The 21,273-nt window shown below is 40.4% G+C and overlaps 1 protein-coding gene across 2 annotated transcripts in view; it reads left to right on the top strand.

Moving 5' to 3' along the window:
- The first annotated feature begins 3,567 nt into the window (after nt 1–3,567).
- The window catches only part of basp1 (brain abundant, membrane attached signal protein 1), a 35,752-nt gene continuing 18,046 nt past the window's right edge, over nt 3,568–21,273 (top strand). Inside the window, exon 1 of one of the 2 annotated variants that reach the window (XM_026374915.1) lies at nt 3,568–3,718. The gene's annotated coding sequence lies outside the window, so the exon portion shown is untranslated. Of the gene's footprint in view, nt 3,719–7,331; nt 7,354–21,273 lie in introns of those variants that run through there. The other variant, XM_026374920.2, reaches the window with a different exon arrangement.

Raw genomic sequence — 21,273 nt, 5'->3', positions numbered from 1 at the left:
AATGTCACCTCAATAACCCTTGACCTCTAATTCTCGGCTGCTGACAGAGGTTAAGTAGAACTCATTCGCTGCAGTGAAGGTCTTTAGGCCCCTGAGGGTTCCTCAGTCAGGGTCAAACTGGATTTAGGGAGAGGTACGAGCTACCTGTCCAAGCTCACATTAACATGAACACAGTTCTACCTCTGACCTCGGTCAATGTGTGTCAAGGATTTCTGGGAGCTGACACTTAGGTTTCGAGTTGAAGTGAAGGCGATTTGTACTGTGAGTGATGAGGAGCTGCTGAACCACTCAGCTGTTCGGTAACCTCGCTGTGATTCAGCCTGTTCATGTGACTTTAACACTTCACATCATTCAATCGTACACTGACATAGCATTTAAACCACATTTTATTGTGTGTTAATGAGAATAGAAACATTTATTAGGTCAGAAGAGGTTAGATTAGATAAACTACAGTAACCCAAGCTCGACTTGTGGCTTATTTCTGATTATGACAGGTGTTGAATGACTTTGGTATCTCTACAGTTTGAGAGTTGAAGTCTAACTGGTCAAGTACTTGCAACCAGCAACTCGACAGCTCAACATTATTAACTTGTTTTTGGGAACTAATAATCTCATCAGTGAGAAGGACTGTGGGATGAAGAGGAGCCAGTTGCCTCTTCTTGTTTGATTCTTTGGCAGCATCCAAATCTCCAAACAAACCAAAACAGGATCAGGAAGACAAACATTTCCTGTTGCTATTTTAGACTTCTCCTAATGATGTGAGATAACGAGACCGACCGGCACATTTTTTCCTGCTGGTAACTGTGACAGTGGTGAAGCCAAAACAGACTTCCTCCAACCAGCATCACGCTGAGAGCAGGTGAGAGAGAGTGGACACACCTGGGAGCCACGAGGAGGACGGAGAGCAAGGTGAAGCAGACAAATGTAAATGTGGAGAACTGCGTTTTTATTAGTGCGATTAAAGAAATGATTCCCTAATTAGAGATTAGTCGCAATTTTAAAATACTAAGATTTACCTGGAAATGTGTTGAAATACATGAGAAACTAGTTTAACTAAACTTTTTATTATCTCAACAATTAACATTTCTATTACAAACTTATTATAGAAATTAAATGTCTGTAACTAACAATACAAACTCAACTCAGTAACTCCAGACGTCTCAATAAGTCAAAGACCTCATCAGGAAAACTTGGAAGCCCTTCAAAGACCACCCCCCAAATCTGTGTAAAGACTCTTAGAAACTTCTGAAGGACACTTGAAGGGGGCAGGCAGGGACAGAGAGTGAAAGAGAGGCAGAGAGCGCTTCATAATTACTTGCAGTCAAGCTTGTCTTCACTCCCTGTGGTTTCCCAAGGCTACATGTTAATCTTAGCCACTTACTGACAAATGATGACACAGCAAGCTCCTCAATCTGGGCAGGACACGACAAGCCCAGTTATTACTATTAAACCTTTGATAGTGAAAAACTAGAGGGAAACGGTTTCGCCTTTGTAGTAGGAGTATTTGGGCTTGTTTGTAAGACGTTTCTCTTATAGAGAGGTCTAGAGAAGGCAGATTCACAGGAGTGGAAATTCAGACACAACGTTATTGTCACATTGAGTGAATCATTAAATGCCTTCAAACAATCAACCGTATTTAAAGAGTTGAAAGAACTAAAAAGTCGTAAAGCTCTTATGAAATCAAAAGTTGTTTGATAAATAGCCTCAAAGAGTCCTATTAATTTAAACATTGACCATGTGCCTAAATAAATAGATTTTATTTTTATACGATGAACAAAATTTTCATTGAAGTTGAAGAGATATAACAAAGTCCAGCTACTAACTAATATGAAATTAGACATTACATTTAAAGGTTTATTTGGTTTATTCATGCAGTAGATGTTGAAAACACATTGAGGAAAATGTATTCAGTATAATTAGTTTGTCTGTCTTGACTCATCTTCACCACATCACCAGAACCAAAAGGCTTCAAAGCTGCGTTTGAACTTCTTCTTGTACACTCTCATCATATCTTTACCTCAGTAACTATTTCTGTGACTGACTCTTCAAACCAGCGTGTTAATCACAAGCGTAGAAATGTGCGTTTGACTAAGTGAAAAACAGGCACAGGAAAGGAAACAGCATCAAGATGTCACAGCAGCACAAAGTGTGAGACACAACAAGAGTAAACTAGTAAGTAAGAGTAAGAGTAAACAAATACTCTAGTGCAAAATAAACATGCAATATATAAATATAAAATAAGTACACAATAGAAAAGATATAAAACTAGATATATACAGTAAAGTGAGTGTGCATGGGAGGTAATGATACTGCTGCATTAGCAGCTACATGACAATATATGGTCAAATGTCCCACATCACATACATAATGAGACACTTCTTCTAATCATCTCCTAATATACAGAAAACTTCATCATTTCACCACCATCGTCTTCACTGTTTGATACCTCTGTGAACAAGTCGGGTTTTTGAAATGTAGGCGAACTGGCCCTTTAAAACAAACAATAGAAAGACTTGTTGGTTCTATGTGCTTACGTCCTGCTCGCTGTCAGGTTTAGTAGGGGGTGAAGGGTCAATTCGAGTTCATCAGCAAACCTCTGGGGTCGTCTCAGAACATGTAGGATTGATCAGCAGCTCTGAGCAGAGGTCAGGTGTAGCTGCAGGTCACAGCATCTCCAGCATCTCCCAGAACAAACCGACTCTCTGTGATCCTCACACACGTCCTGCTGAACGGAGGAGAGGCTGCAGTTTGCTGCTCTTCTCCCCTGGGAGTCGCTCCAGGGGATCCAAACTGCTGAGTCTCAGTCTGCTGACAATTAACGAAGAAACACAATTACATCCTGCAGATCTCAAGGTACAAGAAACACCACTGTCTCCAATAAAAAATACAAAGTACAAGAATGTTTAAACTTCAGTGCAGAACTGGAGAAATGTGCAGTAAATTAATTATTTTATATTTGAGTTTTCGTTATGTTGACTCACTTTTTTGCCAACGCTGCCATCTAGTGTCTAACTGTGAGTAATACATCACCAACACACGTGTGCAGTGAACGGCAGGGGGCGCACTGAGCCAGTCAGAGCGCGCAGGGACAGTAAAGGAGTAGTTCCAATAAAACAAGCGCAAGAAAAAAATGACATCTCCGAGCGATGCGCAGCACAAGATCCGAGCCAATATTATAATAAGGAAAATTTAGAGTGAAGGGAACATTTAACTGAGAGAGAAAAACAAATGGAGCAACCTAAATGATCTTTTGATGCAAGTAACGTCCTGCTGGTCGACATTTGAAAAGAAATGTTATTAAATATTAGAAAAACCATTTGTAAAATCGCAGCATTGCCAAGTGCCACAAAGTAGACTCATCATACATCATGTATAAAAATAGTCACCATCAAGAATCAGACCACAAACGCACCACAAGGTTTTTTTTTTTTAAATATCACAGAAACTATTTAGAAAACTGAGTGAAATAAAGACTCGTTTTCTGTGGATGGAGATTTGAATTGTGCATCTGCTCCGTGTACTTGCTTGAGTGCGTGCACAACGCACGCGCGTGAACGTAGGTACGGGTGCGTGTGCGCGCAGGCGAAGGATCGCCGAGCCCCACCGTGCAGCAGGCACAAGCCGCTAGGCGCGCAGGAGAAGCCGCAAAAAAAATTACAGCAGTCGCTACTTGAAACTGCGAGGAGAGCAGAGGAGCGTCGGAACTTCAGTGTCCACGGTAAGAGCTCAGTCACTTCTCCTGCTTTCCTCTCCAGAAAGCTGTTTTGGTGCTCGTGGTTATTTAGTTTGGTTTTTTTTTTTATGCCTTTTGTCTTTTTCCATCTCTCCGTTTGGGGACCTGAGGCGCGCGCTGCTTGGATGAGCGGAGGAACTGAGACAAAAGATCCAGTAGATTTTATATAAAATAAAAAATAAAGGGCCAGAAGTGGGAAATGGAAGAATTCCAGAAACGAAGTCTTCTGGTTTTCTTATTTTTCCCCACGAAAAAAAAAAAAAAATGTGCACGAGCTTCAAAAAGGGGTGTGTGGAGTCTGGAGGAACACGCGCCGCGCTCCCAGACACAGATTCGCGTTTTTCCACTTTTATTGGAGGAAAAATGCGCCTCGACTGCGCACACGAGCGTGTGATCACGCGCTCCACGCACTCTTTATTATTGACATTATTTGGTTGTGATCGTGTCATTTCCACAAACTGCTCGAGGAGCGTTTTTTTCACCTCACATTTTTCAGCCAGTGAACATTTGGAGACATCCAGGATGAAGAAGACCCTCTTCTGTTCGCCCCACCTCTTTGTCTGTGTGGAGGTGTGACACCATTCGGTCGAATGCAACTGATGCGCAAAGACACACACACACACACACACACACACACACACACACCGAGCTCCTCTAACCAGGTTATGCCATGATTCAGATGAATTATTGATCTCATATTTCTGTTTTATTGCACTGAGAGGAAGAGGGGGGGGTGATGGAGCTTTGGAGGGCTCTGGTGGGATGAGGAGGGGGTGGTTGAGGATTAGAGGAGCACACCCGCTGCACACACTCTTTAAGTTCATGCTCGTGTTGCAGCTGCGTCGATGTTGGGTGTCATTTCTGCAGCGAGTCAAACTTTATTAACCATCCTCTGTCGGTTAATTGCCTGGTCCTTTGTTTGCTGCGGCGCGCATGCGCATTGGGCGTAGGGTGGGGATGGGAGAGATGCCACCTTGCCTATCAATAGGATAGAGATGAGGAGAAGGTTTTTAAACTGTGGTGTTTACTTATTTATATCTGAAAATAAAACAGACACATGTGCAAATGAAATGAGCAGGTTTGTATCGTGTGTGTGTGTGTGTGTGTGTGTGTGTGAGATGATGCTGTGCGGATTTCTTTTTGTCTCCGTTCCTCTGGGCAGTGTGATGGTGTGTGTGTGTGTGATGGTGTGTGTGTGTGTGTGTGGACGGCGGTTTGTGTGTGAATGGAGCCGTGTGATGATGATGATGATGATGATGATGATGATGATGATGTTCAGCTTTTTGGCTGAAATCTAGATCAGTAGATTAAAGTGATGCTGAACTGAAGATTAGTGTTTAGAATAATCAATGACTGATCAGTTGAAAAGAAAAACACAGATTAATATCATGTTTAACATGTTTAACATGTTTAATATATTATCTTATTACCAGGGTTCCAGGTTTGTGGCTGCTCTTTGCTTATATCTCATATTTATTTGGATTTTAATAATATTTCTTGTATATTTTGAAGCCATTTTGTGTGGACTTCACCACCTGACTGTATATTTTATTTTTTCACAAAAAAAAAAAACACATTATCTCATAAACACACAGTATAAATTTAATAACCTGTTTTATGATGTATTGATCTCAGTCATGACCCACTGTAACAAGTGAATGCATCACAAACAGCAATCCAGTATATACATTTAGTTTTATTGCCTTTTTTAACGTAATGAATTGAATAACATTCATCCTACGTGCACATTTAAAGTGCATGTTTACATAACTAATACATTATATCAACACTCTTGTATTAATGCGGCTTAATTCTGCTTTTGTCTAGTTTATAATATCAATATTATAAACTAGAGCCTTAAGTGTGTGTGATTTTGAGTCTTTATGGGCCGTTCTGATTTGCTCATATGAACTGGGACGGACGATTCAGCCTGGGGGACATTTGACATATGTCTTTACCCTCTGCTGCATATGTTTCACTCTACTAACAACTGTGCACTAAAGACAAACACGTCCTAGACACAAACATGGTCCAATAACAGTATTAGAAAAATGTCACGAGGTCAGTTACGGCACCATAAACTGTAGCTCAGCTGTGATAGAATATTCTTTTAAAACGCGTCCTGTTCTCATAAATCCACCTCTGAGTCCATTCATTCATCCTCCTGAAGAGCCACAAACACCTGATGAGGAGTTATGACGGTGACTCATCCATTAGCGCCGCTGTCAGCTGCTCAGTGTGTGTGTGTGTGTGTGTGTGTGTGTGTCAGACAGAACGAGACGTGTGCGAGTGTGATGGGAGAGTTAAGACTCTAATAATATATCATTCACCTTCTCTCACTCGCTGCATGTCATTCACACCATGTTTCTTTCTCTCTTTGTCTGATACAGTTTAATTTCTCCCCAGTTAATTCTGTCTACAGAGTTGTCCACATACTTCTGTCCGTGTAGTGTATTGACTTGTTACACTGAGGTTAGACTGAGTGTGCATGATGCCTTGCTCATCCTCTATCTCGCCCTGCCTCAATATAAGTAGATTAAAACAACAAATGCACTCTTTGTTGAGCATCCAGTCGGTCTTGTGATCAACAGGCTTGCTTTCATGCAACACGTCGCATGTCTTAATTAAACCATCAGCCTGTGTGTGATTCAGACTGGGGCTCATTTTCTAAAGGCAGAGAAGATGAAGCAGGACAAAGGGAGGCTGCAGCTGCTGCACATAGTGTGTGTAGCGTGCAGAGGAAGGTGGGGAACGAATGCAGTTGGAGGTTGAGTCACCACTGTTGCTATTACTGTTACTACTGCTTCATATATTTAAGCACGTCTTGCTATTTATAATGCAACTTGTGCAGCGACTGCTAATTTAGTGGTTACCACATGAATATACTCTATATAAGTGATCTGGTCGGTTAGCCTCCATTTAGAAGAGCAAACCTGCGTGCAGCATTAATCCTGTAGATTGTGCAGAGCTGCAGCAGCTACAGTGGCTGCTACTATACTGCAACTAATGATATGAAGCCTGCAGGCTACTTTAGAGTGGCAGTGCTACTCTACTACTACTGCTGCTGTAGTATTTCAAAAGCTCCATTCCTATGCAGCATCCACCTGTAGCCTTTGAGTTTACTTCACCCTCAAGTGGATGGCTCTTCTTAGACAAATACTTTTAGCCTCACCGGTATAATAGTAGGGCCAAAGAGGCTTGAACTGTTTTACTAGTGAGGATTTCGGCCCTGACGAGTTAATTATTAGGTTCCACAACTAAAAAAAGGATGGACAAAAAAATTAGAAATCCCACAGTATGATACCATGTGATGCATCAATTCCTCTAACCTAAGGATGTCAGAGTGGGGTGTAAGACCAGATATGTCCCACAGTCCAACTCCTCTTTAGAGTTTATCACAGGACAGTTGTGTAGACACACCTCTTTGTTTCCAGTGATGCTAGATTAAAAAAACACAATTATTAAATAATGGTTTATACTCAGTTTATTGACACTGACACAGCTGGAGGAGGCAGCTCTCGTTTCGACTGAAGGAGGGAAGTGAATTTCTTGGAAACCAGCCACTGGTAGCAGCCACTTGTTTTCCTCTGCTTGACAGACCAGCTCACAACAGCGAAAAGGTACAAACGTTAAGTATTGGATGAGTGTTTCATTCTCTGTAATTAGTCCACGAGCTGCAGGGAAACCAGAATATGTTGTTGTTTCACAATTGAAGCTTTTAAACTTGATAAGACTTTGCATGTGACCAAGCTGCCGCTGTTAGATAACTGCTCAGTGTCCTGACCTGACAGGAATGAGGAAGTTGGATGTTTCAATTTCCTGACAAAGGAAGCAAGACAGTGTGTATTAAACATGTCTAAAAGTTTATTTTGGTGCTGTTAATGTTGAAGTGGAATCATTGCAAAGCAGGGTTTCCAGGAAAGATGGATGCTCTGTGACGGTTATCAAGAATTTTAGTCATCCAGCAACAGAGTTTTATTTAGGAATGAGAAGCATAGAAGTATGTCACAAGGTCAGGAGCAATATGCTAACCCAGCAGATAAAGCCATGCATCAAATTTGTATAATGTTAATACTGCAATAGTCAATAGAACTATGATTTGCAACAGTACTCACGGCATCCTGATATTTAATCAAATGACTCTGTGTAGAAGTGGCTGCTTGTAGTGTCAGTCCCAGTGTTTCCAGGTGAGAATACTGACTTTGTGGATTTAGGTTCCTAAGTGTATCTTTAATTATTTCAAGACAAACATCTTATCTGCAAAATATATGTCGTAGCCACAGTCGATGAGAGCAGAGCTTCCACATAAACACTAACATGGTTTTACAAAAGCTAAACGTGAGTCTTTGACCCTGGGTTGGATGTGTCTTACAATGTTTCTGCAGCAGAAAATACAATGACATGAAAGGACCCCTCCTCGTGTCCCTGCCTGCTCCAGTCTGGCCCGAGGTTTGTTGGCGGTGCAACATAACCTCGTCCTCTGCAGCTCTTATACCATGAGCGCCATCTGTCACATCGCTCCTCGTCTTCTAGGAAATTACAGCTCAAACTTAGAGCGACAACGTTATCTGATATGTAGCCTGATGGGACAGGAATGAACTCAGCAATCTCAGCGCGCTCTCTGCTGAATCCCAAATCCACTCACTGGTCGTCCTTGTGGATTTGAAATCATTTGACGAAGGCAGATAAACGGGCAGTCTGCCCAGGTCTTCTCCACCAAACCTGTCCTCTTATGTGTGGAGGAGACACATTTCAACCTAAAAGCAGATCAGACATCGAGCTTTTCTATAGTTCTAATAGATTTTAATGGCTAAACAATTTTATTTCAGCCTTAAATAGGAATCTGGCACCTGCTACTGGAAGGTTATTTATATAAAAGAGGTAAACAAAGATTTTTCAGCTATTTAACACCTGTGCCAGCAAAATGGCGATTTTACAGGGATTTGATTTGTGGCTTAGGAAATCCTGAGAAAAACAGAAACTGCGACATTCCTGTCTGATAATTTCACAAGCATCGACTTCTGTTGGGGCGTCTCTGATACGGTATGCAGTCAATAATTAACTGCTGGAATGTCCAGATTAAAAAACGCGATGAGAACGATAGATCAGTTTGAAGGAGTTTCAGTAAAGGCTCAGTGTGTTATGTGTTATTAACTTTACTGATCCTCTGAGTTTAGTCGTAGCTGCTTGGCCTCCTTGCGTTTCTGTTCCAATCCCAGTTCTGTCAGCTCCCATCAATGAGTGAGAAAGAAGAAATTACAGGAGTATCTCTCACCATTTATTTATTTATTTATTTAAGTGTGAGTCTGTCGGAAACACTGAGCAATGTGTATGTGTGTAAGTGAGACATCAGACAGTGAGAAGGTGGATATGAGCACTTTCTACATGGTAACAGGAGCTGAGATCACAGCACTCCATATCTACAGGGTTGACAGATACATAGTAAGACATTTGTATTTCAGCTCATTTATCGGATTAAAAACGTGTTAATAGATTATTTTTAATTATTATTCATTTAAAAAAATTAGAAAAAAATAAAATCATTTTAAATAAAATTAAAATAAATGAAAATTGCACAAAAAACATGCAAGTAGCTAGATTGAAATTCAGTTAATACATAGTTGTCAGTATCACATTATTATAATGTACATTTACAATTAGAAATGATGTAAAAACCTTTGTTCAAGTTGAATTCAAATCTGATTCACTTCTTCTTTCTTGATTTAAACTCACGTTTGTCACCACACAGACCAATTAAAGGCCGTCTACACTGTGTGTGTCTTCGATCCTCCAGTCTGCCTGTGTGTGTGGACTTTGGCTCTCACCCCCCTGTGGCTCTTTTTGGGGTTAGCTGGAGTTTAGAGTCGACTTTGTCCCATCTCCTTGTCTGGCCTGCCACTCGGCGTCGCTGACTACAGGGCTGCCCTCTCTCTCTCTCGATCTCACTGTCTCTGGCTGGGGACAGCGGACGCCCGCCATGTCCGATTTCACTCCACTGGCGTCTGGCTCCGAGTTGCAGACGCACTGGTGACAGGGGTCATTTAGATGCCACGCTGAGAGGGCCAGTTTAACCAAGCCAGCAGTCAGACGGATACGCACACAGACAAATGCAGGCAAACAACGCAGGGGTGCATGTCTGAGTCTGCAGCTCTGATGTGTTTGTAAGAAATAGATGCAATTGCGTTGTGAGATCTCCGCCTGAAGCCAGGTTTAACTGTGTGTCCCTGTACTGTAGAGTCCAGTTTCTGAGGCTATTTTAAGGTCACAACTGCAGTTTTTTCCTTCAGCTTGAACTCTGCTCATGTACAGCTCATTTATTAGACACTTCTAGTGACCTGTCATCCTTCCAGGACAGACATATGCAACAGTTGTACATGTGACTCAAAAAACAACTTGCAGACATTAAAAAAAACTTGAAATTATGTCAAAGTTCAAAAGAGGCAAGACTGTACAGTATTAACCCAGTCTCCAAAAAATTATGTAAAAGCTGCAAAAACAAATATGATGCAGAACCTTAATTCTAAACTTATCAGGGACAACCTGATGAGGTGAACGAACTCAACTGTGCAGAATTAAGATAAACATGCAATGAACATGCAAGAAGGGTTTATGCGATTATAAAGAGGAAAACTCAACAGGATCTGGCAACGTAGCTACTTTAAACCCGTGAGAATTTACAGATTACAGCTTAGACAGTGGTAGACCTGTTAGTATAGGAAAGGACTGAGTTTAGAAAACGGCAAAGTGCAGATTGCACAGCTTGTCCCACATGTTTAGTCTGTGTGGGCAGCAGCACAAGATAAGGGGTGTCGTTTTTATATTCAGCTTTTGCCTGTAAACTCACTGCCTCCTTTTGGTGTCAGAGGAAATGTTCCTCTCCCTTCACGCTACACGGCAAGATATAAGAGACAATTCCAAAAAAGGTGATTTATGTTTTCCTGTGCACTTGGATCCGCTGGTAAAGCGGATCATAAACATCACAGAAAAGTCACCAGAAAGCAGTCAGGAGTTATTACCTCCATCTCTGGGGCTCAGAGGCAGGAGGGGTAGAGTGTCAGAAGGATTTGTTATAACGTACAGCTTGTGTCCTCAGTTCTTATTGACTGAGGCAAAGTTTAAATGCCGTAAAATGTTCAAACTCACAGCGTAAGACATAAATATTTTAGGGAGTATTTTATGTTGTGGGATTTTATGTTATCAAAAAATAGATAGATAGTAGATTTATTTAAGCATGTGTACAATTATCAACACAGTACAGAGAATAGAGAACAGAGAACAGTGAAGCCTCCTTTATGCACGACTGTGGTTGTTTTATCACTCAAAACAGGAACAAATCTTCGGCCCCAAACATAGTTCACACAAGCATGCAAACGTTTTGAGCCACACAAGTTCAATTAAAAAATATTAACACGGCACATATGCCAGCTCCAGTCCGAGGTTTGCTGCAACGGGTGCTGTAGCATAGCAAGTTAGCCAGAGCGGTCTTATTGATATAGATCCTTTATTAATCCCCTTGGGGAAATTCTTTGTAGATAGGCACCAAGGTTTTGGGGTTCAGTGTCTTGTCCAGGGACACTGGTGGAGTTCAGCAACAGCCAAGTGAGAGCTAATTGGGATCATCTTGATTCCAGTATTTCATTATTATTATTATTATTATTATTATTATTATTATTATTATTATTATTATTATTATTATTATTATTATTATTAACCTACATGAATTAATTTAAAACAGAACGGATCAAAAGCAGGAGAATAAAAAGGTCAACTTGTGAATATTACATGTGCAAACACAGTTGTGTGCATCAAAGTAAAGCTAGAAACACTCATCTTCACTCTGGGACAAAGTTGCACTATTTCCCTTCCCTGTCATACAGCATGTGAGCAAAGGGCAACAACGCACTTGTCCTGCAGGTGTGATTCATTTGTTAAAGTGCCGATTGCTTCCTGAAACGTAAAATAGGAAAAAGTGATGATAGTCGATGATGTACAATGTGCCCAATTTGCAGTTAATGAGCCAAAACATGCATGACAACTGAGAGTCTTTTCAAATCTATTTCCCGTCACAATTTCTTCTTCCATTCCCAGAACTTTCTCAGATATATCACTTGGCGCTGCTCCTTTCTGAGAAGCCCGCTCTGCTCGCCAGAGCAGCCCTGCAGAGATATTGATTGATGGAGGACCATGTCTGGCTCTGGGTGGAAGCTGGGGGCCTCAGGGATCTGTGCAGACAGATGGAAAGGAGGATGGTGTGGGACACTATGACGACGGAGCTGCTAGTGCTGGTGGGCTTGAAGCTGCAGTGCTATTGATTGACACAGGAGATAGAGTCCCACAAAGCCGAGCTGAAAGAAAGACTGAGAGAAAAGATATATTATGCTCTGAAACACACCCCAAGTGGTTCTGGTTGCCAAATGAAGCCTCTGTCCCTTGGTAATATGTGCAGATTGTATCTAGCTCTATAATATTTGCGGTAGTCTCACTGGAGTTGGACAGAAAACACTAGATAAGCAGTAATTAGACATATCCCCAGTTCTATATCTGTGTCCCATCACAGAAAAATATCCTCCCTGTCCGACTCCTAATGTTCTTTTTGTAACACTCGGTCATGTACGTTGTAGGTTAGTCCTCACTGAAGCAAACTTTGTTGGTGCCTTTACTGGAGACAACTTCTCACACTTCAATTTTGCAAGTATAATTTCACATTTATAGCCATTACCATTATAGTACCTCGAGCTTATAATAAAGTACACGAGCGTTAAGTCATGTACACACTGGAAATACATTTTACAGTCGTTGTTCCTCTCACATGTGTCATGCATCAAAAACTGATGTCAAGTCAAAGCAGTCAGCAGGAAATCAAATGCAGAACAGAAGTAATGACAGGGAAGGAACTTCTCTTCTGCTGCATTTGCTAACAGTGTCAGATAAAGATGTAAATGTGATCAACTCTATTGAAAAACGCTGGCTGAACACACACACACACACACACACACACACACACACTACAAATCTCAAACCAGTCAGGAGCAGTTCTGACATCAGTTCATTCAAACCTGCAGAGCTCCTAGCTGAGTGGTTTCATGCAGCCTGATAAAAGGTTTCTGTTTATTGTGTCTGTAAATGATTCAAAGTCAAGTTCAAATCTTATATAAAGACTAAAAATGCAGGTTGTTTAAATAAAGAAAAGTGAAAATCAGTGTTAAAACACACAGGTAGCTACGATTTACCAGCTGCCAGTGTCCAGGTGCACCATGAAGGCATCACAGGAACGAATGATACAAACATTAGATCCATGGACTTAAAGGGGCGTCAAGACATGAACGTGAATCTTAAACAGTAAAGAAGTAGATGTTGGTGAAACATCCACAGAGCGTCCACACAGCGCCCGATGGTCACGTCTTTCAGGTCACTGCGTGTGCTGTTGCTTCATGTCTCTGTTTGTAGAGTTAAACTCGCTAAACAGTTCCTCACGAGCTGAAACTCAACACCTGTTTAGGATTTTCAGGTATTCTTTTGTTCTCCATGTGTGCTTGAAACAAGACAGAAAAAGGAAGGTATTCAAATAACACAAAGAGCAAAGCTGCTGTATAGTACTGATAACATGCAAACACAGCTGAGGACACAAAGACCTGGTCCTGCTCTTCGAAGCACAGTCCACAGAACTGCGTAACACAAACAGTGGTTATGACGTGGTTATGTTTATGGGCTAATTTAAATATGTTTTTATATCATAGAAACCTGCAACATACTGTGGTGCATTCAGATCAATACAAGAACATCTGCATGCAACAGTTATTCAGTTTGGACAAGAAACACTATATAGGTTGTTACCAGATGCTGCCAGGTCATGGTAAACCAGTATTTGAATCAATATGGCTGGTTCATGTGGCTTATTCACCATTTCTTTGCCGGTCTTTAATAAAGCGAGTGAGACTTTTCATTTATATTCAGCAGCACCTGCCAGGAAAGATGCAGAGACGAGGTCACGATTCCTTTGAAAGTACATAAACCGGGTACTTGACAGCATTTGAAGTCTCCTGTCTTAACAGCCTGTGTGTGTGTGTGTGTGTGTGTGTGTGTTAGGAGGAAGGATTATTGGCAGGAACCTTTGATGGAGTGGAAGATAGAGTCGGCTGTCACAACAGTGACCGAACAATCTCTTTGAAACGACAGCGAGGACTAATACATCCACCCTGCGCTGTCTCTGACTGCGCTCAGGGTCCATTTTGGTTCGTGCTTTAATATGTGAAGTATATTGGAGCTTATCTTACATGTACAGCATGTGTTCCTGCCCAAAATGGCTGCCGTGTCATCAGAGAGGATGGCAGACTTGCTGTAAGGCCTTTAGTAAAGGACCAGCGACAGCTTGCCAGATGGAGAAAAAAATAAAAAATAAAATTATATATATATATATATATATATATATATATATATATATATATATATATATATATATATATATATATATATTATTATTATTATTATTATTAGCATATCCTCAAGTTCATCTAAGAATGAAAAATAAACTTTGAAGTAAAATGAACATAGTCATTAATATTTCTAGAAGGGAGCTAGAGCTACAAACTGAGGAGAAAATGGACTTTACATTAAACTGAAGCTTTTATGGAGATGAATCCGTTCAGTTCGTTGATATTCTGCCAGCTAACTGCAGACATTAATCTACATCCCCATGCCCTTGTGACTGGTCTCTTACACTGGGACACGAAATCAAAACAGTGCAGTTAGCTTGGAAGTTGTTTTCTTATGTTTATACATGATTTATTATGGTCTGGATGCAACTGACGGAACAAAACTGCTGATAGTGGCATAAAATAAGTTTTATTGATGAGTGTTAATCCACATTCACATCATGTAGTTGTTGTGTGTAACTGCAGATTTGGTAATAAAAACTGTAGATGGTCACAATAATAACCATTTAATTTCAGCTGAATCAGCTTAAATGGTGGACTTTGGTTAAGGATCACATCAGAGAGCCCCCCAGCTGTAGCTGACCTACAGCTTTGATGGTTATTTTAACTTCTAAATCATAGTTGTATGTTGGCAAATAGCAAACTCTTCTTCCAGTTAGAAATGACAATGACATAACAGAAAAAACATCTGTCCACAATCCCTAGCCAACCAGAAAACTGCAAATATAAATATAAAACAACACGATGAGGCACGAACGTGCAGCACTAAAAGAATGAATCCAGTAAATTCAATTCAGTCCAGAGCTGTGTACAGTAGGTCAAGTTGAAATCAATCAGCTGTTCTCAGCCGATGTTACTAAAGTATGAGGACCTTCAATATGGCCGCCAGAGCCTTGGAAGGTTCAATACGACAAAGGCGACACAGAACAGCCGGTCGATGACACACACTGTGCTTCTGTAAGACAGACATAATACTGGTCACTGTGTGGGTGTAGACTGTTTTCTGTAAACCGAGCAGTGAGCAGACACTGTGCTGTGGTAGGAAGTGAGAACAGTTTGTACTGGAAGAGTGACTAATTCTTACTGGTCTATCGGACCAGTGGGGTCATGGAAAAACTGGGATTGGTGAGAATTCAGTGAACATAATAAAAACACTGGCTCCAAATGTCCTAAATAACTTTTTTTTTGGCCACATGATTAAATTCTTCAAGTCTGGTGAGAAGCTGCTTAAAGAATATTTTATGGCAAAGGACACATCATTGATACTCTGCAGCCACACTGGCCACTCATTTGCATGCCCATGTAGCAGCTGTTGTTCTGTGGTACTTTTTATTTTTATACACGACTCATTATGGTTGATATGAAAATCATTATTGTGTCATTTTGGTCCAAATTAACAAATTGCTAAATTTATAGCACAGCCTATGCCATATTATTCCAGCACAGGCCGTATGCACACCAAACAAAGTGGATCTTCTAAGTAACCATAGAACAATCACTCTCAGCTCTTTTAGCACTTTGGCTCCTCAGCTTGTGTTTGGTTCCCTCCTTTGAAACCGAGAGACAATATTAATAAACTGGTATAAATAACTGGCTTTGGCAGATTGGCTGGTATGAAAACACCAGGGTGTTTTGGCTACACTTTGCAGCTGTCCTAATTGAGAGGATTCAGAGTGCCTTTAACAGATTGAGCCGACTGCAGTGCATTACATGATTTAGGAGACGGAGGGGCAGGTTGCCAGACTGAAAACATTCAGAGGTTTGGCAGCATCCAGAGCTGCACTCAAAGGAAAAGCCAGCGAGCAGCTCCGTGCTTTAATTATCACTGTCTGCGTATTTGGTTCAGCAGTCACTGATACGTTATTGAGTGACAGTGTGGGTGTCAAATTGCTGATTTTTGAGGCCTGATATGGTTCATGATAAGGTGAATTGTGTATGGTTAACATCTAGTTTCTCTGCAGATTTATTGGTTTTTCTCTTAAAATTAATTTTTAAAGCCACACGCGACGTGTAATGGACGTGATGTTGCTTTTACTTACAAATCACTTGACTGCTTCTCTCAGCAGCTCTATGAAGCTTGTTAGCGTCGTCCAGCTCAGTGTTTTGGTTGTTCGGTCCAGAACAAACACAGCTCTGTGTTAGTGGACGTACAAATATCACAGATTTTCACCACGGTGCTGAACCAGTTTGATTTAGTGGTAATAAGTTCTGTCTTTGCTTCTGTTTATGTATCTATGTAGTTATGAGTGTGTATAGGAAGCTGTTATCTGTGCACACACACACACACACACACACACACACACAAGCAGTTCCTCTCGTGTTGATTCACCTCTGGACGCAGTGAAACCGAAGAATCTCATCACACTCCCCGTCCCTGTGACAGGCCGAGCAACCAACCAGAACAAATGTCGTCTCGTTGTGAGGCTGTCTGAGCTTAGCTGAAGGTGTCACATCCATTTGTCTGCTTGGTGTGTGTGTGTGTGTGTGTGTGTGTGTGTGTGTGTGTGTGTGTGTGTGTGTGTGTGTGTGTGTGTGTGTGTGTGTGTGTGTGTGTGAGAGAGAGAGAGACTCTGGTCATTTTCAACTCACGACCAAGAAGCTGTTTTCAACTTCATCTCCCTCTGGTTGTCTCTGAGGGAACTAGTCACAGTTTCTAAAAGATAAAGGTCTTTGGTGGCAGCTCGTCAACAGTACCTTGGATTTTAATACCTGACTTGAAGGTTTTGGCCCATGTGGCTTTGAGGGTCCCCTGGGAATCCTGGGCCCTGGAGAGTTGGCAGTGCTGCCTTTTATGATATAAACCAAGCAGCTCAGATATTAACCATTGGAAGCAGCTTTATTTCATTTCATCTCAGCAGTAGTACCTTTTATACTGAGCTTATAATTACTATAACTACATTGTTTATTGTTGTTATTCATTATAGTTGATAATTAAGTTCCAATTTCTGTAGGAAATAAATATGTTTACTTAGAAATATAAATGGGACATTTAGTTTGAGTCTACAATCATCTAGTTCTGCTTTGTGAAATCAGGAAGTGATCACCTACATACTTTTGACCTTGTTTCATGATATCAGCAGAAATTTCACTGAGCTCTGGCCACATTGAAATGAGGATGTGTAACCTTTGGTGGGACTCTGCTCAATCCATCATGAACAATGGACACTAGAGGAAGAGTTTCACTGCCTCCTAAATATGTCAGGCATCTGCACGGTCGAGTCAAGGCCTCTTTTTTATGATTACCCTCGACTGAACAGAGCTAACAGGGCTAATCTTCAACCATCAACAAATGAATTCTGTGTTTCAGTACTATATGATAAGAATATTTTTCTTTTTTCAATATTTGGATTATGTGTTATGTATAAAACGTCATGCTCAAGGAGGCATAGATAACCAGTGTGTGTGGCCAGTGTGCTTCCAGGAATCGTGAAACAAATGTTGGACCACATTTTAAAAAACTGCATTGTACTGGAGGCTTTATAAAAATAATCTATTAGGATTTTAATCATACTCAACTTGTAGGTTTGGTTCATCAAGTATCAGCTTCATCAATTCTGAGTATTTTGTGATAATTCTGAGTTCACTTATTTATCTGTAGCATGGTGTGATAAAGGTAGTGGTTTCCTGTTGCATAATGTAAAGGCTTAGTGTTGAGAAAAAAAAAAAAAAAAAAGAGAGATATATTCAGCTCACGCCACTTCAGTGTTGCAGGACACATCTTAGCTTCCCTGTTGGGTGATGTCACACAGTCATCAGCTCCTCACAGTGACCCATGAGAGCAAAAAATGGCTCAACTCTAAATGTGTCCTTTAATCTTCTGGGTGTTTCACCACGGTAACTGGTTTTTCTTGGTAGTCAAAGGATCTGTCCAGGCATCACTGGGTGAGGATGGAGTTTCGAAGCCTGCATCTGGCTTTGCAGAAACCAGACACAGGCTTATAAATCTGACAGAAGACATTTACACAGGTGTAAATAATGACATTAATGATGATTAATGGATTCTATGTAGCTTCCAGAACTGACTCACTGTCATGAGCACTAAAGGCCACATTGGAGCTACTGTGAGTGTTATTAGTTTAATATTCTGATTTGACAAAAACTGTTCTGAAGCAGAAAGAAGGAACACAGAAACACATTTTAGAATTAACATAATCACAATTAATAACTTCCACTAGTTTACGAAACAAAGATTGCATGTGTGTTTGCACTGGCTTCCTGTAGGTGCCCCCATGAGGCCTGACCGCTGCCTTAAACTTTGCACTTAAAAAATCTTATACCCTGTGAAACTGAAACACCTCTTTCTTAAGCACTTTACATTAAATTCATCATTAAAGTTAAAGTTGATTCGTATTTAAGTGTTCACTGATGAAACAGACTGACTAGAAGATTAACTAGTAGGCACACACACACAGAAAATGGTGAGAACTGAGGGGAGCTTATAAATAGAGGCTGGTCCGCAGGTGAAACTGATCTGGTGATTGAGGTGAGTGAGCAGAGGGAGTGAACAGGTGGAGCTGATCATGGTAATTGTGAGAGGGACACAGACAGAGAGGGCAGGGACAGAAAAAATCAACTTACAGTGGCATGGCCAGGGAGGAATCGTAACAGAAATTGCCACAGAGGGATGAGAAAGCACTTCACACTGCAATGCTCCACAGTTTAGAGATGGAAACCTTTCATGACTCAATACCTACAAGTCATGACACAGAATATCTGCATCCATAATCTTAATTATCGCTCACTGTTGGATCAACTGTTGAGTGTACAAACAGAAGTGATATTAGATTTCTATCCTTTATCATATCAAAAACAATAATAATGTTTGACACCCCTGTGTTTTATACCGTTCTTCACACCCAACCGTGCGTCATTCTTTAAAAAATACCTTGCTACAATAACATTGGTATGCAAGTGAAAATCAAATATGTAAATAGTTTTGGCCACGTTTGGTGATCCTGATTTACAAAATACATAAATTCACTAAATTAACATGATAATAAATCTGTTATCTCTCTTATTTGTAAAGACCATTCGAAAAGTCTTTAATTTTTAGCCAGTTTTAACCGTAATTTAAACATTAACGGTAAAATAACTTGATGATTGGTCAGCGTTAAACTCGGCTGGTGTCGGGTTTGTGGGCTCTCTCATCATTCTGTTTCTGTGTGAGTCGTCTCTGTGCCGTGGATCACGTCATGTTATTTTGAGTCTTATTCTCCTCGTTAAACATCCATCAAACTCATCAATAATTTAAGCTTATTAACTTAATAGTTTGGATCAAGTAGCTTGTGTAAAAATAATGGGAGCCAGATTTAGAAGAACTATTATTTTAATGTGTCCACGCTTTGGATTGGACTAGGTATCTGCAGGGACTTGGATTAGAATGAAATAAAATATGTTCGGGACATTGCTAGCTTTACCTAGCATTAAAAAATTATAATGCAATTCAGGGATTTGTTTTTTTTACTCATGGAGAAATAACATATGAAATAATTACAGCTAATGATGTTGTTTTCGGAAGGAAATGTTCTGTTTCAAGTGGACATGCTCCACTTTCTATTCCCACAGAGCCGTGATTTCCCAGAGGACACGAGTCCTCTGAGGACTTTGCAGCTATTTTTGGAGAAAACACTTGGGAACAGGCACGTAAGTTTAATTTTCATAAAAAGGTAAATAAATGCCTACGTGGATTTCCGTTTGTCTATAAGCTATTTTCCTGCTCTGACACTTTAAATTTAAATATTTCTCTTCCTCGTTTTTTGTAATTTGCTTATATTTAACAACCACCACTACTCACTAGAATTGTGTTCCTGGACTTGCTTTTAAACTCATAGGTGTCATATTGAGGGTCATCAAGTTCACGATAAAACCGCACAGGAAAGAAAAAACAATAAAAGTATGGAAATGCGTTGGCTCGTGTCCACGATAAATGGTGGAACTCACATAAACCAAACAAAGAGGCAAGAAAGCAAACTGAGTCGACGGTTCAGCAGGTTCCTCTTCTTCAAATTAAATTCCTTTTGTTTCAAGCTTCCAGTCTGTATATCGGGGAAGAATGAGCTTGAGAGCCAACATCTACAAACACGCATCGATTGTTACAGTTGATCTTTATTATTTTTCCAATTTAATTAGATATTTAACTCCACCGGTCTCGACCTTTTCTCTGCAGGCTATTTGCCATTGTTATTGTAATTTTTATATTCAAATATATACGTATATATTGCATTTGAATCACAATAATAAAGTCCGGCTTTGTGAAAACTAACACAGGTTCAGGTTTATTGTCATTTCCACGTGTTTGACATACTTCATACAGGGAAAAAGGTCCAGTCTGTCATTCCTCATATACAATACAGAACAGACATACAACCCTAGGGGCATGAGGAAGTGCTTTTTATTTGCTAATATCAAACTTTCAGGGACAGTTACGTGCATATCTTGTTTACTTTTTACTGTATTGTACAGCCGTCATAGTACATCAAGCCTGCTGAAAGTCAACGATGCCTCCAACACATTTATCACACTTGTATTGAGTGAAGGTTTCAGACCTAAAAGCTTTCACCGTTTCCTTAAAAATATCTTCAATAGATTTTCCTGCGGTTCGGTGGCACCTGTCTTATCTTTAAATCCCCTGATGAGAATTTAAATTGAACTCCTGTCGGTTTCGGTGGGACCTGGCCACCAAATGTGTCTTTGTAATGATGGAAATAATGTGTGGGAAAGAGACGGCAAAGACACAGGAAGACAAGTGAACGAGCGTTTAATAGAAGAGTAAAGTGCTTTTCATTTGTGTTAAAAACATTTCTAGCCTCTCACTCTGACTTCTTCTGTCAAGGTCTTTTCTCCTTTCTTAGTCACATAAAGTAGTCGACAGTGTTTTATTGCTGAGCGCTGCCACTTTAACCTCTGCGAATGGTAATGCTGTACAGACAAAACTATCCTCGTTTTGCTGCTGGATGTTGAAGGGCATCATGTAAAAGCCTTAAATGCAGAAGGGGAAGCAGATTTGTTAAGGCCAAGTCTCAACATTTACCCAGTGACACGGCGGAGGAATGAGGATTGAGCTTAAACCTACTTCAGGGACAAAGAGAAGATGAGAAGAAGAGAGGA

Source organism: Anabas testudineus, chromosome 17, assembly GCF_900324465.2.
Source record: "Anabas testudineus chromosome 17, fAnaTes1.2, whole genome shotgun sequence".
NCBI lineage: Eukaryota > Metazoa > Chordata > Actinopteri > Anabantiformes > Anabantidae > Anabas > Anabas testudineus.
Note: the sequence above shows the minus strand (reverse complement) of the source record. Positions and strands in the feature narration are given on the sequence as shown.